The 16,679-nt window shown below is 43.2% G+C and overlaps 1 protein-coding gene across 3 annotated transcripts in view; it reads right to left on the bottom strand.

The window, feature by feature from the left end:
• The window catches only part of SMCO4 (single-pass membrane protein with coiled-coil domains 4), a 64,316-nt gene that overhangs the window by 26,053 nt on the left and 21,584 nt on the right, over positions 1–16,679 (bottom strand). Inside the window, exon 3 of one of the 3 annotated variants that reach the window (XM_054577699.1) lies at positions 10,029–10,203. The exons of the other annotated variants lie outside the window; for them this stretch is intronic. The gene's annotated coding sequence lies outside the window, so the exon portion shown is untranslated. The remainder of the gene's footprint in view (positions 1–10,028; positions 10,204–16,679) is intronic. 3 annotated transcript variants of the gene reach the window in all.

Raw genomic sequence — 16,679 nt, forward strand, 5'->3', positions numbered from 1 at the left:
GACAGTGACGAGGAAACCAGCTGGCCCACAAAGCAGGCTGAACGACAGCTCTCCTGTCTGCCCACCCCGCACCCAGACCCCAGAAGGCTGACACCACATTCTGCCTGTCCATTCCAAGCAGCAGAAGCACCTGTGCTCTAATCTCAGCCCTACAGCTGCCTCTCTGCGCCTCGGTCCCCTCATTCACAAGACAAGGCAGGGAAACCAGAGGGAATCAAAGCATGGTCTGCAAACGTGACATCTACCAACTCTGCTGCTGGTGGACAACAAGCACAGAAATTGAGAGCTTTCAAAGCTTTTATAGCACAAGATATTGCTACACAGCCAAGCACACGATCAGCAGACCTGTCTTACTAAATGGAGCACAGACTGGTATATGAGTTCCCTGCACCTGCTGTAATAAATGACCTCGAACTGGGTGGTGTAAAACAATACACCTGTCTCTCATAGTTCTAGGGACCAGGAACTCCAAATCAAGGAGTTGGCATGGCCACACTCCCTTCAGAGGCTCTGGGGAGAACCTGTTCCTTGCCTTTTCTAGCTTCTAGTGACATTTCTTGGCTTGAGGCCATATCACTCCTCCACGTCACAGCAGTGTGAGTGTGAGCATGGGAATGTGTGTGTCCTCTCTCTTGTAAGAACATGTGTGATGGCATTTAGGCCCACCTGGGTAATCCAAGTTGATCTCATCTCAAAACCCTCATCTTAATTATATCTGCAAAGACTCTTTTCCAAATAAGGTAACATCATTTGGACACATCTTTGGGTATACCATTTAGTCCACTATGGCTGGTTTGGATATTATTGAACCTGTGTGACCAGTTCTATGTGGTGCGCACTGTACACTCATATCAGTTCACCAGTGAGGAAAAATAATTCCACCCTGTCCTTCATACAGTGGGCTAAATGGGCAGGGAGGCTACAGTGGGCAGGGAAGGAGAGGAGGCTAACAGGTGGCAGGGCTGCAAAAAGTGAGTGCAGACTGCTCCCTCAGTCCTTCCCCGGCTGCTCTCCCACCTTCTCTGGCAGGCAGTGCAGACGCTGTCCCCTCCCAACCCCTTATTCCTGTCCCTCTCATGGTTTTAGTTGTAAGGTGATTAAACTGAGCTGTTTTCTGTTCAAGTGTGCCTCCCTCATCCCACAATATGCTCAGAGCTTTCAATGTTCAAGTTTGAAAAGAGACACAAAACTTTCTAATTAAAATCCTTGTGTACCCAGTACTGCCCTGCTACTAACGTATCCTCTCCCTCAACACCCCTCTCTGAACCCTCAAAAACATTCAGGAAGTTTCCGGGCTTCATAACAGAATGAGGAAAATATTTGAAGACTTAACAAAGCAAGGATTTAATTTCTCATTAGAAGTTTTCTTGCCTGGTAATGAATAGCTCTTGCTAAAGGAACCATTTATGTTGAGTTCTTTGCTGTTACATTTCAGCCTTAAAGGGAAGGCCACGTCTAAACACCTGAGAATGTTTAAAATCGTAACCCTCGATATAGGTACAGCCACAGTAAAATGGGCACTCCCATCATTCAGCTACTGACAGAAGTAAAAGAGGCACAATCTTTCCTGAAAGCAATTTGGCAAATCCTTAAAAGTGCCTTAAAAGTGTACACCCCCTCTGACATTGTACTTCCATCTTCAGAACTCTTCCCTAGCGAATAATCGAAATGAGGACAAAACTGAACACTCAGATGTATCCATTGCAGTGCTCTCGATGAGACAAAAAACTGGAAATAAACTTAATAGCCAAGAGAAGAAAATGATTAGATAAATTACAGTAGATTCATAAAGTTTTATGCAGCCATTAAAATGACATTTTACGAAGAATTTTTAATTAAAATAACAACTATAACAGCAACAGCTAATCCTTACATGGACCAGGCACTACCCTAAGCTTATTAGGTGCTTTATATGTTATTCATGCTCAATCCTCATATCAACTCAAACAGGTAGGTATTGTTACTATCCCCACTTTATGGAACAGAAAATGGAAGCACCAAGAGTTAAGACACTCAGCCACGGCCTTTCTGCTACTAAGGGACACCCTGGGATTTGAGCTCAGCCAGTTGGGCTCCAGAATCCAAGATCTAAAGCCCAGTATTAGGCTGAATGACAGCCACAAAAATATCAGGCCCTAACTCTGAGCTCAGCAGATGTAACTAAGATAAGAATGTTAAGATGAAGAGATATCCTTGATCTCCTGGGTGAATCCTAGAGGCCACCACAGGTATCGTCATTATAGAGGCAGAGGGAGATTTCACTCTCACACACACACACACACACACACACACACACACACGCGCGCGCGCATACACATACACATGAGAAAGGCATGTGAAACAGAGGCAGATACTGGAGAGATGGGCCCACGCGCCAAGGAATGCCAGCAGCCACCAGAAGAAGCTGGGAGGGGCAAGGAACAGATTCTCCCTCAGAGCCTCCAGAAGGAGCACAGGCCTGCCTCTGCCTTTATTCAGACTTCTGGCCTTTCAGAACTGTGAGAAAATAAATTTCTGTTGTTTTAAGCCTTTTAGTTTGCGGAAATTTATTACAGCCACCATGGGAAACCAATGCAAGCTCTTGCACTGTACTGCTCTCAGTGCAAGAGGAAATATTCATATGTTAAGTGGGAAAAGTAGAAATCAAAATTTATACACAATGATCTTAATTATGCATATAAAAATGCATGCAAATAACAACAAAATGTTTTGTAAGTGATTATCTCTGAATACTAGAATTACGAGTAATTTTCAGCATTATGGCTTTTGATATTTTCCCAAATGTCTACAATCAGTGTGAATTACTTATACAAAGAAAAGAAAATTATTTTTAAAAATTAGCAACTCATGCTATTTCTGTGACTCTAACTCAATCACAAAAATTAGAAATCAAGAGGACCAAAGCTCCCTGAGAATTTTCTTAGTTCAGTCTCAGAGCAACACCTGAAAAATCCACAACCCAGATGCATGCCGTCCTCTAGGTGAGACCACTTAACCTTTGGCCTGTCTCAAGCCTGTTAGTTTTCAGACCCTGACAGGAACATGACATGCCTGAAGAAGTTTCAGGCTTTGAAAGAGGAAGGTAATCTAAGCTGGTAAATTTTTTCCTGCCCACCTTGCTATAGGTGGTGGTCGGGGGAGGGAGGTTTTGATGCATTCCCAGAGCTCATCCAGCCCAAAGCAGCTGGAGTGGGCCATGTGCTAAGAACAAAAGCACTGGTTTATGTAGATGTTTGATTTCTCTGCAGGTGACTTCACAGAATGAAACATCTTATTAAACACTGGCTTAATCTTCTTACCAAAGCCCTGGCTCCAAGGGCTATTACTCTGTTGCAGAACCCTGCTACTGTCACCTGTCCAGGCAGTCAGAAGACCAAAGGCCAACTTCCTGTGTCCGCATCATGTTCTTTGATTAAACATACTCATATAAGGAATGCATTAACATTTTCCGCCAATGTATGGGCAGTACTGGATCAAAATAGAAAGTAGGGTGTATTGTATGTTTAGTTTTGCATGGTGGAGAAGAGAAGAATTACTGCTTCCCTCCAAAGGCAGCCAAGTCAGAGCAGTGGAGCACGAGAAGCATGTTCCATTGACTTTATTCAGCGCACCTTGTAGAGTGCAAATCTGAACACTGGGATAGACACCATGGTGTGGGGTTTGTCCTTCAGTCTCAAGATTTTTCTGAGCACATTTATTTATTCTTCATTCAGCCAATCAACATATACAAAGCACCTACTATGTGCCAGGCACCAAGAGGAGGTTGGCTTGCATTTTAGAAGGTCCTATCTCCACCATGAGGTACTCCTGGGTGGTATGCTTGGGCAGATAGCCCACAGCTTCACTGATCTTCGTTAGTCATTTGGATCACTGGGAGGCCAGCACTGGCAAAGTACTGAGGAGAATACCTAAATAACTTGGCAGAGCTTTGAAAATCGGAAAAACAGAAAGTAAGTGGATTAGCACAATGGACCTTCCTACATACCACTGACATAACACTCACTTGTAATTTTGGGTGATTAGTTAATGAATACTTGAATCTTCCACTTAACCATCTACTTCATACAAAAGTGTATGAATGGTTTTGGGGGATTTTTTGTTTTGCTCTCCACTGGGTTCTTTTTTTTTTTCTTCTTCTTTTTTTTTTTTGCTCACCATTATATGTCTAAATATATCAGAGTCTAACCTTAAGAGGTACTCATTAAATACTTGAGGCATAAATTAATGCATGAATGAACAAAGGTAATCAGTTTTCTCATCTATAAGAATGGAAAAGCCTGGCTACATGATTATTTCCCAAAGAAAATTCCAAGGAACCTATAAGATATTTCAAGAAAAGAAGGTTCACATGTTAGTCAATTTGGGAAGTACTACATTCTGTAGCCTCCCACTTCCCACAAAAATTCACAGCGAACATTATACAATAAAGGATCTGGGAAATACTTCAATTAAAAAGCTGTTTGAACATTCTCAAATTTAGTTAACCACAGATGCCCTTTCATGCTTAATGCTTACTGGCATCAGAGAGAACCAATGTTCTAAGGAAACCCGGGAGAGCACTAACACAAACTCTTCATTTGTTCCCAAAACATTTATTACACCCTTGCAATAATGCTCTAATGATGATGAAGAGAGCCAGCCTCTAACAAGTTAACATTTAACAGGCATGAAACTTGGTGTCAGTATTAAATGTGAGACCTGGCTCACAGCCTACATTCTGCTGGGAGAGACGTGTGTGATTAGCATAACTAGCATTAACTGAAGTGACAGACACTAACACACAACATACTTGTATATATACTCACAGGCATACACACATATACATACATGGACGCTTGCACACAAGGACGGAGAGGAGGTGAGGATGAGTATTCCAGGCAGATGATCAAAGACAAGTTTAGCCTTATCCAGTGGTTTTCAAAGCAGGGTCTCAGGCCCTCTTTGGGGATCAAAATTATCTCCAACTGTGTTGAAATCCACACTGAAAGTGCAGTGGCAGCGGCGGGTAAAACTGCTGGTGCCTTAGCAAGAATCAAGGCAGCTGACTGTACGAGGGGTCATGGTATTTCTCCACCACCACACAGTCATGGTTTAAAAAAGTCAACTTCACCTAACAATGTCCTTGATGAAGAGATAAAAATTATTAGTTCTATTAAATACTGACCCCCGAGTGCCCATCTTTTTGCTGTCCCAGGTGAAAGGGTGGAAAGCTCTCCTAAAGCCCCCCTGAGGCAAGCCAAAGTGTGACGGCTGCCAGGAAGGAAGAGCACCCGCATGGCTGAGCTGCGCCGTGAGCCAGCCATTCTCTTTCATGGAACACCACGTTTACTTGAAAGATGATGGAGAGAAAAATTGTGGTTACTTGGGTCTGGCTATTTGTAGACATTTTCTCAAAAATTAGTAATGCAACCTTGTTATTTCAAGGAAAATGGACAGTATTTGTTGCTAAAGGAAAAATGTTAGCTTTTGAGCAAAAATTAAAATTTTGAAAAACTTACATTGGCCATTGTGAGTTTTAGAGCATCTCAATACTTAAAGACTGCAGGTGAGCATGGCAGTGACATTAATAAATGTGGTATTTTCCAAATGACTAATGTATGGTGTTACAAAATGCATACAAGAGCCTTTCAAAGCATAACAAAGATGAATAGATTTTAGTGTAACAGAGTATGAAAAGTCCATTTTTATGATTTCAGATTCTATGTCACAACAAACCTTTAAGAAACTACCACTTGTCAGGCTCTGATGCAGTTTCAAAGACTATCCACAATTAACTGAAGGGGAATTACTCCCCTTTTTCCAACTACATATCTGTGTAAGACTGGATTTTTCTTCATATAGTTTAACCAACACAACATACTGCAACAGACTGATTGCAAAAGCATTTAAGAGAATCCAATTGTCTTCCATTAAAGCAGACATTTAAGATATCTGGAAAAAAGTAAAACAATGTCACTCTCTCATTAAATGTTTTTGTTTTGGAAATAGTTATCTTTTATTAAAAATGTTATTTGTTACCATGTAATGGGTTTATTATTGCTATATTTAAACAAATTCAACAAATATTTTTAAATCTTTTCAATCCCAATTTCTAATATCATAAATATTACTAGATAGATATAATCCATATAACTGAAGGTTCTTGGGGACCTTACTAATTTTTAAGAATTTTTAAAGAAGTCTTGCAATGAAAAGTTTGAGAACTGCTGCTCTAAGTGTACGGGGAAGCAGTAATTAACGGCGGGTGACATGAGGTGAGGAGGCAGTGGGGCGAGGGGCACCCGTGGTCTGCCACACTGAGGAGGTGTTCAAAACCAATCTTACAAGAGCCGATGAATGGTGTAGAGCACCAAAATGATATAGTCCTGCCTTTTAGAAAGAGCAAGGACACATAAATGTGCCCTCTGCTCCATGAACATATGATTGGAAATCAAACTACAGGGCATTGAGGGGCCATTATTACGATCCATAAAATGAACTATAAATTTCTATAAAAGAGCAGGAAAAAATAATAAAATTTAATGATGGAAGGGAAAGAAGCAGGGTCTTGCACAATAGACTTGCAACCAAATGGAATCCTGCAAAATGAGGGAAGTCATCAGTAACAAAGTGTGGGGCTTTAACATCTAAAGATGCCAAAATCAAGATGTATCTCAGCAAGTCTGGAAAATAAAAATAAAGGAGCCAGCAAAGAGCAATAAACTGTAACATAAAGAAGGAAAACCAACGTAACCCAGAAAAGATAAACGGCATTTAGAAATAAAAAGAAGTATAGAGGAGAGGAAATCAGCTCCCATTTCTAGATCAGTGTTTTTCAACTGGTGGGCTGCAAGAGTTTTTAAAACATGCAACACCTGACTCTTTAGTCAGGGGCACTGAGCTCTTTTCCCTTAGATTGTCAAATAAAAAAAATGGCAACAGCCAACACAATAATAGCTATCCAGTGTGAATGAATCAAATTATACCTGCTTTTTTGTGAAATCGGCAAAAATTATATTTGTTGATGTGCCAAAGAATTTTAGTAATTAGTTTATGTGTGCCATGAAATGAAAAAGTTGAAAATCACTGTTCCAGAGCATGCACTCCACCACTGGGGGCGGGAACTGAAGGAGCAGGAAGCACTTCTGGAGACCCCTACAGAATCCATCATGGAAACTGGAACTCCTGGCCTGGACAATCAGACCCCGCCCCCCCATCCCCCCCCCACCCCGCCCCGGGTTAAGTAGCTTACCCAGGAGGAGTTGGATTACACCAATCAAGGGCACAAACCATATAGAGCAGACAAGAAGACAACCATTAAAACTTGCTCTCAAGGAGCTTACAGTCATTGCTTTCTAAGTCAAAAAAAAAAAATTTAGTACAGTAGTTGTACCTAAAATGATAGGTGTCCTACAAGAACTCCAACTGAAGACCTTGGTAAGTTTCTCTGGGCCTGTTTCATCATCTGCAACATGTGGAGTGCACCACTTACTTCACAAGTTGGTGGGAGGACAGGTAATAAATATATCACAGACACTTAAGTACGTGTCTGGCATATGGCAGATTCCCAAAAAACAAAAGCTGTAATTACTATCAGTGTAGTTATTATTTCAGGGCCAAAGTACAATACAGAGTTGTCATTGCACTAACATAATCCATAAAGCTTCCCAAGGCCCAAATATCAAGGTTTTTAAAAAATCACCAATATGTGAATTTAGAGAAGGAATTCAAATGGCTTTGCCCCAGGGCTACACTCAATAGATTAGAGAACTACACTTGACCTTGGTTGTGCCTGACGACAACTGGGCCTATATGGATTTTGTCATGCACAAGGAGACCTAAAAAAGAAGAAAAACAAAACCACCACCTTGCTGAAGAGCCAACACTGTTCTGTCGCCTACCTTTCACATACAATATATCTCCTCCGACTGTCGACTGTCGTAATCAGTCAGGAGATACGTGGATACACTATCATCACTAGGAGGCTGTCTCAAGGCTGAATCACAAAGACATGGTGTAAGCAGGGCCTTTTCCTCTTGATCTGGGGTCCAGGACTCTCATTAGACCACAGCGCCGTCTCCCACAGGGAGTTCAGGGCCCCGCCCAATAGGTTAACTCCAGCAGCTCTTCATCCAGTTAGAATAGCACATTGAAAATCCAGCAAAATAGCCCTGGCGGGTATGGCTCAGTGGAGTGAGTGCCAGTCTGCAAACCAAAAGGTCACTGGTTCAATTCCCAGCCAGGGTATATGCCTGGGTTGCAGGCCCGGTCCCCGCGGGGGTGGGGGAGCCATGAGAGACAACCACACATTCATGTTTCTCTCCCTCTCTTTCTCCTGTTTCTCTCCCTCTCTTTCTCCCTCCTGTCTAAAAATCTTATACACACACACTCAAAAAATTTCGACCCCATCTATAAAAATAAACATGGCTAATTAAAGAACTGCTTTCTAGCAAGGTCAGGGAAAAGAGTAAGGAATATTTTGATACAATCAATTCAGCCAAAAATGAGACTCCTGCCCTTCTTCACCATCCACAGTGTAACCTCAAAGAAACTTCATTTCTTTAGTATGACCTTTTCTCCTTCCTTTCCTTTGACCCAAACTGGTCCCATCCAGCCCCCTGACTTCCTTGCCTCCTTCTCCCTAGTCTGACCACTCCCTTAAGCATTAAGCCCTCAGGAAAATGAAGTTGTGACCCACATCAAATAACCTTAGGAACAAAGCCTCAGGTTTACCGACCACAGAGACAGTTTCCGTCACACTAAAGATGACATCCAGGCCTCAGCTGTGTCTCAGCTTCAGGCCCACAAAAGCAGCGAAACCAGACAAAGTGATGTCATGGCTGCATCAATGACCCTCCGACCCTAGTGCTGAACAACCAGTACAGACCATGATCCTACTGCCCTTGGTCATCATGATTAACAATTTTCCCCCTATATAACCCATCCCCGGAAAGCCATCTAAGAGCCAGGTGTTTGAGCACTAGCTCACCTGTGACTCTGGGCGTGGGCCACTTCCTAATAATAAACTATGACCTTCTTTGCTGCAAGCTCCTGTTCGTTTCTTATGGGGTGTTGATGCACGCAGGCAAATAGACCCCTTTAGTCCAGTAAGTCAGCTGATGGACACCCAGCAAGCATCCACTGACTGATATGCCAGACACTGCCCTCACTAGGGGTATGAGCCAGCCCGCGTCCCTTCCCCAGACAGGCATCAATTACACAAGAAACCATTACTTTCTGGCTATAGTAAGTGCCGTGAACTGCAGTACAGGGTACCATGGGAGCCAGTCATGAAGGGCCTGAGTCTGAGGTCATGGGAGCACATTCACAGGACTCGAGGGGTCTCAAAGCCTGTGAGACAGGATGAGCTGTGAGGCTCAAGTAGCAGCAGGGACCAGGCTACACAGGCCTGTCACCACATGGAATGCACACTGTCCTAAGAATATGGGGCCCTGCTATAGAGAAGCATCATCCAATTTGTATTATAAAAGGTTATTGGGGCTGCCACTCAGAGATCTGTGGGGGATAAGAGTGAAGGTACAGATGTCTGCCAAACAGAAACTTTCCAACTTTTTTTTTTTACCACAACTTGCAGAGTAAGACACTTTACTTTGCAACCCAGTCCCCCCTCCGCACGTGCCCCCCGCCCCCCCCTCCAACACAAACACACACACAGAGTCTATGAGAGGCAGGCTACCTGTCTGGGCTGGTGGGTGGGCTGGACCCCTGGCACTCTCTGTGACCTTGGGCAAGTTTCTCAACTGCCCTGAGCCTCAGTTTCCTCAGCTGCAAAGCAGCGATAACAATAATGATCCTACCACATAGGTTGTTGTGGGGGGTAAATAAGTCAATACGTAACACCTTTAGCAATGTTAACCTTTTTTGGTAGAAGTATTACATACAAACACAAGGTTTCACAAAATAAAACAACTTCACTGCATGCATTCCACTCTAATGTTTTTCATTCTACTTCTTTTTCTTTCTTTTTTAATGTTGGTAAAAATCCTCTAAATTAATTCCAGAACCCGGTAGCCAGGGTCGTGACCTACAGCTAGAGATGACGGCTTGGACGTGGGAGACGGCAAAGAGAAAAGGCATGGGAGACACAGCTGACAGGACTTGGTGAATAATCAGAACAGGGGCGAGACAGAGGGCGGTGTCAAAGGTCCTCTCAGGCCTCTGAGCTGATGCACTGGAGAACCCAGGGGAGGTGCAGGTTTAAGTCTGTGGAAAGAGAGGAAAGGATCGAACTTCTAGATCTAGACTTTTCATCTAGATTGGAGGAGGATTTGGGTGGGGGTGACAAAAGGAACTTAAGCACTTTACCATCAGGGAACCTTGTAGCAAGATGCTACGTAATGGTAGCCACTGCTAAAGAATGCACTTCCAGGCTGGGCAGGGGCGGGGGACAGCCTTTCTGAACCAAGCACAGCAGCAAGTGGCTGATGGAGGACTCGAGGATTTGGGGCTCCCGCCAAATGTCTTTCCCTCTCTGACCCAAATAAAGCACTAATCACATTTAATTAGAGTCTGTCTGCCCATCTGTTTCCTCTACAAAGCAAGCAGATTCAGGGCAGAGACTACCCGTCTCATTAATCTTTCTATTCCTCCGTCCTCCTGAGCCCACCGCCCTGCCTGCTGCCTATAGTAGGCGCTCAACAAACACCTGCTGAATTGATAGTCAAGATTCAGAGATGAAACCGCAAAAAGGCCCTTTATGGTGGGGGAAACTAAAATAAGGCAGAGAAAATGGGGGGAGGCAATCTCTGCTGAGGGGATTCTGATGATTTAAAGGTGTGGGCTAACAAAAGGCCAATTGTTCACAGAGAAAACGAGTCTGCAAAAAAGTGTTTAACTCTGGAATGCGTGACGGGTATGGATGTTCATCGTGATGATCGGAAACACTAAGCGGGTCTGGAATGGAATCAGGAGGACAAAGGAAAAATAAAACAGGAAAGTGAGGCATAATGTGTATATATCATTTGGCCTCTTCCAAAGACTGCCCTACACATTTCATTCTTGACATCACTTCCCCTTCCCTCATTACACTTACCATCAACTGCAGGCTCTCTCTGGGATGTCTCGTCATTTCCAACCCTCTGCCATCCTCCAAAGCCCGGTTCCTTATACGGTACCTGTTTTTCTCCATATGCACACGACTTGTTCCCCCAATAGTCAGGAATGGTGTTATATACCTCCTTACCCACTCTACCCCTACCCCTCACAAAGATGAGGCACCCAATGGGAGTTCATTATCTGATTTTTATACTGATTGGCTTGGAATTAAATACCAAATTCAGGTTCTTATTTTTTAGTCTTACCCTCTTTAGTTGCAACTGTTACTGAAGCTATCATTTTTAATAGTAGCAGCTACATTTATTTAGCTACATTTATTTAGCACCTACCACATACAAGATACAGCTAGGGACCTGAAATACATCATCTTAATATTCAATCTGCAGGGTTGAGAATCTTAGTCCCGTTGTACAGATGACAAGATTGTGGCTCAAGACAACATGGTTTAGTAAGCGACAACATCAGGATCCTTGAACCTAAGGCTACTTACTCCAAAGCCAAGTAAGTATGTAATCACTCTAAAATCTCAGCACAATTTTCCCTGGCACAGGAGGCATGGACAACAGCCCATCTGATATAAGATCTGTACTCGATGCTCCCCAACACATCATTAGGGCTCAACTCAGAGAAAGCTTATTTTAGGCTTGAAAAGGCCATAATCTATCAAGACCCATTCATTCATTTTCTACAAATTCTTAGATTAGGTCAAGCTTAGTTTAACTCTTTAAAAAAATGGAATGTGCTAAAGACATCATCTGTTTCTGTAAGAATGTTTACCTTAAACTAAGAAACCAACAGTGTTCCGAGCAATCAAATCATTAGTGTTATTAAAATAATCACCAAACTTGTAAGAGCCCCCTGTTTCCTATGCTACAGTCCCCCAAAGCTTTCACATACCTTATTTCATCTGGACATATCAGTAACTGCGAGGTGATTATGGCTACCTCACTGTACACATGCAAAAGAAAAACAAGACTGAGAAGTTCTGCGAGTCGCTGAAGGTCACTCCATGTATTATTACTTAGGACCCTTGGTTATAAGGGACAAAGCAAAAGTTCTGCGAGTCGCTGAAGGTCACTCCATGTATTATTACTTAGGACCCTTGGTTATAAGGGACAAAGCAAAGCCCATCCAATTAGTGTAAGCAAAAAAGAACTACCACAGCGAAGGGCAGGGGGCAGCAGAGGACCCCCAACGAGCACATTCCGAATCTCAGCTTCTCTCTACCTATGGCCCCCTCCTGCTCCATGGCAGCCCGGCTCTCTCCTCCAGACAGGAAACCAGGGCCACCGAGTTCAGACCCCCATTTTCCCAGCTTCACCACCTCAGAGGAAAAGGCTGTTGGGCTTCAAGTTCAAAACTCCATGGAGATGGGCTTGAAATGATGCCCACTGTGCCTCTCTACTCACCCAGCCCTGTGCTGAATAGTAAAATGGTGGGAACATCAGGACAGACGGAGGCAGCTCCTCTAAGGACATGTCTCCATTAAATCCTCTCCACAGTCTAACCCTCCGCACCCCCTCTTTGTAGCTCTGATCTGCTTGAGGGGTCCAAAAGTGGTAAAACCAGTTCTGGGCTCTTCCTTTTAACTTCTGCATAAGAGGCTGCCTCACATTCACTGTGGTATATACAGGATATCCCTGTGTCCCTAGCTCTGTAGAAAGAGAGGCGGGAGAAGCCCCATTTTAACATTCTATTACATGGCTCCCATTACTGCCCTTGGAGTCTCTGAAAACACCTGGGACTCATAATCAATTCTCCCCTTTACTGGAAATTTAAAAAAAACAACAACAACAACAAACCTTCAGGGAGAGCCCTGGCGACCCCAGTCAGGTCAAGGGTCCACAGGGGACCAAGCAGGAACTACCCCTGGGAGGCACCAAGAGTGGTCAGGGGGAAGCAGTTCCCCAGAAGAGAGCCAGGCAGACTAAAAAATAAGTAGGAATTCTGTACACACTGCTGCTAGGCCACGGCTCTTCAGATGCCAAGTCCAATGATCTTTCTTATGTCTACACCACAACTGGTATTATTTCAGCAGGAAACTGTGAAGTAACAATACTTATGTAATAAGGCACTAATTGTGCAGTAAAGATATTGAGTGCAAACAGAATCAGGAGAGAGAGAGGGCAATGTACCCATTTACATCCCAGCAATATGTATCCTAAAATTAGTCTTCTCCACAGTACACTTCTGTGCTAAGACATAAAATCTGTTATTCATCAGAAAGTCAGGCCAACCTTTGTAGTCTCCCTGCCTCCCCGCTGCCCCTCTGCCCCTCCAGCTAAGTGAGGTGGGCCCCCCTCGATCCCAGTCTTCCCATTCCTCTACGCTGCTTGGAGAGGTCATCCAGGCCCAGGTGATGACTAAAGTCCCTTCTTCTAAGCAGAAAGCAGGAATCAGAAACACAAAACCAGCGTACAAAGATGAACCCAGCAGCTCAGTTTCCTGCAAAGAGTGGAGGGCTGACAAGATACAGGTACCCCTCAGGTAGGAAGGAGCAAGGAAGGGAAGTGGGCGGGGACATGTGCCCATCACTGCCTTGTCGAGACTGCTATAATTCGCCTGGGTTGTTCCGGGGTTGTTTTTCTTTAATCGAGTCAAACAGTTCTCTCGCCCTCCCTACCTGCAGTGAGTGCTCTGAGCGCAGCGTGAGTGCTGCTTGCTTTGGCTGGCAGAAGTCGGCCTTCACTCGCCTCACTGGCTGCGCATGTTAATGGTGCCTTCTAAAAGGAATCTGGAAAACGGGATTTTTTAATCCTTTTCTGAAAGGTCTAACCTAAACCTAGATGGCTGAAATCAACCCCCATTTCTCCAGTTCCAGATTTTGCTTCTCCCCCTGAGCCCATTTCATTCTTGTCTTCCACAGACCAGAGATAAAGGATAGTATTTAGTAAGCACTTAGTGTGCTGAGCACTTTCAATCTCTGAGCTCACCTCATTCTCAAAGCAATCCTATGAGGGTTACTTTTCAACCCTCTTCACAGAAGAAAGAAGAGGCTGAGTGAGGGGAGCCTCCTCTCGGGGCTAACTCTGCGCCTGAGGACAGGCCGCTCTGAGTGCACAGCCAGAGCCCAGCCCCAGCAGCGGGACCTGCACACACTCTCTCTCTCTGAACCAGCATTAAAGGCCTCTCTGGAGAGCAACTCTTGTGTGGTGTCCCTGGAAAAGCCACCTTTGGCAAAAACACATATGTGCTGCCTCTTCAAAAAATGTTTGTGATTGAGGTAAAATTCACATAATATAAATTAACCATTTGTAAAGTATTTGATTCCGTGGCATTTAGGATATTCACAATTTGGTGCAACTACTGCCTCTATCTAGTTCTAAAATATTTTCATCACCCCGAAAGAAAACATACCATTAAGTGGTCACTCCCCATACCACACCCCCTTCCCCAGCCCCTGACAACCGCTCATTTGTTTTCTGTCCCTACGGATTTACCTATTTCTCTATAGTTCACATGAACGCAATCATATATGACCTTTTGTGTTTGGCTTCTTTCACCTATAGCACAGTGTTTTCAAAGTTTATCCAGGTTGTAGCATATGTCTGTACTTCATTTCTTTTTATGTTTGAATAATATTCCATTGTATGGCTATGACATGTTTTGTTTATCTATTTGTTGATTGATGGACATTTGCATTACTGCCATTTGGTATTGTGAACATATTCAGTGTTGCTCTGAATATCTGTACACAAGGATTAGAGTCCCTGTTTTCAATTCTTTCACAAATATACCCAGGGTGGAACTGCTAGCTCCTATGGTAATTGTTTCACTTTTTGAGGAACCCTTTAAAATATAAGACTCTACGAAGAAAATCCAAAAAGAAACTGAAAGCAAAATGTAAAACCTAAGTGAGCTCAAAGGAGTTAAAAAATATATTTTTCTAATCTCACCCAATTTTTAACTAGGCCGAAGAAACCCAAACAGTATAGTTCCTTTTAAAAGGCCAAGAATATGAGGAAGAAAAAATTAAGATATGCAATTTCTACCAAATAATTAACAAGGGTTTCTGTGTCTCCACCATATTTTTAACAACAAAATCACACCTAAACAGGGCTCCACGAAAAACCACGTGATTGTCTACAAGACTTTGAAATCACAGAAAATAGCTGAGAGGACCCAACAGAGGCCCTGAACCAGGACAGCTTTCTATCATCAGGAGAGACAGCATTTTCTGCTCTGGCTCTCATTTCTAGTAAAGCCATTTTTTTTCCTCTTTGGAAAGCCATAAGCCCCCCGCATTCTTTAAAAACAATCTTGCCACGCATGTTATCAGAAAAATGCAAATGAAAGGAGATACCATTACACACCTGTGAGAATGGCCACACTCCAGAAAATGGATGACACAAAATGCTGGTGAGGATATGGAACAATAGGAATTCTCACTCACTGTTGGTGGGAATGCAAAATGGTACGGTCACTCTGGAAGACAATTAGTCTGTTTCTTACAAAACTAAACATACTCTTACCATGTGACCCAGTAATCATTCTTTTCGTTATGTACCCTAAAGATCTGAAAACTTACGTCCACACTAAAGCCTGCATGTTGATGTTTACAGCAGCTTTATTCATAATTGCCAAAACTTGGGAGCAATTAGGACGTCCTTCTGCAGATGAATGCACAAAGAAACTGTGGTATATCCAGACAATGGAATATTATTCTGCACTAAACAGAAAGAAACTATCAAGCTATGAAAAGACATGAAGGAACCTTAAATGTATATTCATAAGTGAAAGAAGCCAATCTGGGAAGGCTACATACTGTATGAGTCCAGCTATACAACACTGTGGAGAAGACAAATATGGAGACAGTAAAAATATCAGAAGTTGCTAAGCATTGGGGGCAGGAGGGATTAATAAGCAGAGCAGAGGATTTTTAGGGCAGTGAAAATACTCTATGATACTACACTGATGGATACACATCACATTTGTCCATACCCATGGGATGCACAACACCAAGAGTGAACCCTAATTGTAAACTACAGGCTCTGGGTGATTATGACATGTCAATGTAGATTCATCGGTTTTAACAACAGTACTTCTGGGGTGGGGAAGGCTGATAACGGAGGAGGTGGCTACGAGGTAGGGGAGGGGGCGACAGGGCATATGTACAAAATCTCTGCACCTTCTGTTCAATATTGCTATGAACCTAAAACCACTAGAAATATACAAGAGCTTATTAAAAGAAAAAACTTTTATGTCTCATCTCTTAAATAAAATATTCCTAATCAGCTCTAAACCATGAGCTTTACTTTAAGAATGACTGGCTAGAAAGTAAGTCTAGCTCAAGGGAGAGTGAGGCAATCATGAAAACCGATCCAGAGTCTTTCAACAGCTCTTATGAGGCTGCCAGCCACCGGTGATGTTAACGGGGAAGACAGTGACAAGATGGGAATGCAGAGGGACCATACCAAAAGCTGACACATCACCACCTTTAAATTAAGTGAAGAATGAAACAGTTCTCTGAAGGACATAGTAAGCTAACTGCAAATGACAAAACTGACTCTTCGGATTCAAGCAAGACACCAACATGACAGGGATGGCTGGCAAATCAGGTAACAGGCAGGCGTGCTGGCAGCATTCACTGGGCAGGTGTTCAATTAGGCAGGAAGTGGGCTGAA

This window comes from Pteronotus mesoamericanus, unplaced genomic scaffold (genome assembly GCF_021234165.1).
Source record: "Pteronotus mesoamericanus isolate MK-2021 breed Mesoamerican mustached bat unplaced genomic scaffold, CSHL_Meso_final contig_457, whole genome shotgun sequence".
Lineage (NCBI taxonomy): Eukaryota > Metazoa > Chordata > Mammalia > Chiroptera > Mormoopidae > Pteronotus > Pteronotus mesoamericanus.